Here is a 2,449-nt window from a genome sequence, read left to right as displayed (position 1 = left end):
ACTTTTGGAAATAGAGAGGATTATTTATAATGATTTTTGCTAATCTCTACTTAATCCTTGTAAATGAACTCATATTTATAGACAAAGGCAAAACTATAACCATTTAGGACATGTAAGGTATTATTAGGAAAGTTTTAAAACAATTTAGCAAAGTTAACCGCATTTAAAAACTTCTAACCTTAGTAAAAAAAATTTCAACTCGAGAGCACCATTCGGCCAAACTTGAGGTTCAATTGACCAAGTGACAAAGTTCGGTCGACCATGCAAAAAATGAACTAAGTGTTCAGTCAACCGGACTAAGTTTCTCAAGGGTGATTTTTCCAATTCCACGTGGTTTGGTCTACCAGGTGATTTTAAACTAACTAGTTTGATCAACCAGGTTGTTGGATTCTCCCACGTGGAGGTTCGGTCAACCAAAGCATTGCCCGTATAAATCTAGTTGGTCGATTGAGGAGTCAAAATGTTGACCCATGTGGGAGTTCAGTAGACCAAGTTGTATGAACTTGGCAGGGTATGGTTGACCGTGCTATAGTCAAAATGTTGACCTCTGACCTATTCAGTCGACTGAATGTTTTTATACATTCTGATTCGGTCGACCAAACATGCATTTTTAATGCATTTTGGTTCTAATCCTCTTATACATTAGCCCTATTCATATAAGCACATATGTTTATGCATGCATGTGGGTCATAAGGTCATTATAGGTTTTTTTTAGTACACCAAAAAAATCAGGCGTCGGTCGACCAAAGTCTTGTCTAAGGTCATTTGACTTTCAAGTGATGTGTAGGGACCTAGAGTCGTTCTAAGGCCTTTGAGCTTGTAGTTCCTACATGCATGATATGCATTAAATATTACAGATGTTTTCTCCTAATTACTATTATAGACTCGAATTGAATAATAATGAAATACAATAAAAATGATCTTCAGGGTCTTCATGCTTTACTTTATGTGCCATCAATGTATCTGTTAATATAAATCAGCGCATGAACTAGATAGCCATCAAATACTTAAGTATTTGTCATTATCAAAATCGGGTGTGATATATGAGGTCAACATTCTCTCCTCTTTTTGATGATGACAAATACACCACACAAAAAAGTTGGTATAGCCTTGAAAGACTCCCACTGACAATGTGCATAATGTAAAAAAATTTATTAAAGAAAATTCAAGTACTAAATACTACCCAATTTTTGCCTCTCATCTTTATCTCCCCCTTTTGACAACATAAAAAGGGGCTATAAAATAAATAGCTATAGGAATTGGGTATATGATGCATTAATACACAAGATAAGTTTGGAAAATTTTTAAAAATTTTGGGAGCATGGCATTTGAAAATTAGGGTTTTTCCCAAAAATACCTGTATAAAAATGACATGTTTTGAGTTTTAAGATCTAACAGTTAATCCACAACAACTCAACTCAAATAGTTCCAGTATGATCAAGAAATAAAACAAAAATAGAATTATTACCATGCAATAGATATGAGAATTATGCATTGCAAAACTTAACCAAATTCACAAAGCATGAAATATAGCGATTAAGCACACAAACTATGTTAAGAGGTTCAAATGACAAAACAAACATGATTAGACTAGAAATATACACAAACCATTGCAATTGAAATATATCATAAGACCAGTGAAAGATTTGAGTTAAAAGCACACGGCATATGATACCAAGTAGAAAGTTTGAGCATAAAAGCAGTCTAACTAGTTCGCATGCATTTTCATGTGAAGTACCGAACCAATTATACAATTTAAAACATATAGTATATAATAATAAGGCAAGTGATAAAGAGTTTAGTTTTGAAATTTGATCTTGCCCAAAAGTACATGTAAATAAATATACATGTATATAACAATAATATACATCTCCCTCATAATGTTTGCAAAATGGTGCTGGGGATTTTCTTGTTGAAAAAGAAACTTTAATTTAAAACAAACAAGCACAAATTTTCTGGTTTGTCAATGAGCACATACTAAAATATAACCAGAAAACCACAACCATAATAATCCTAAAAATTTGACAATCACATACATGATCATATGACAAATGAAATAACTGTGGCAAATTAACATATTTCAACTTAAGATTTTTAATAAAGCATTTCATTCAAACATATGCCACACTTGATTCAATAACAGATCTAAGCTAAGCATATTTGTGAGCAAAATAAAATAGGAATTTATGTTTAGATGTTTCCCCTATCAATTTGAGTATGTGCTTAGATTCTTTAACTACTTATACTATCCTAGGATTAATTTCATTATGCTTAGTAGTATAAGCCATCAATCCAAATCTTTAAAATCAACTATACTGAGTATTTGTCAATTACGTTTGTCATTATATTAGTATAGTTGTCTCTATAGACCATAGATGCATCAGAGAATATATATTAAGGCGTGCTATGTAGTCCACGACCCAAGAACATTTCATATCATATCATAGAA

The sequence above is a fragment of the Malania oleifera genome, chromosome 1 (genome assembly GCF_029873635.1).
Source record: "Malania oleifera isolate guangnan ecotype guangnan chromosome 1, ASM2987363v1, whole genome shotgun sequence".
NCBI classification, from domain to species: Eukaryota; Viridiplantae; Streptophyta; class Magnoliopsida; order Santalales; family Ximeniaceae; genus Malania; species Malania oleifera.
The sequence above is the reverse complement of the archived record's forward strand: the minus strand, read 5'-3'. Positions refer to the sequence as shown.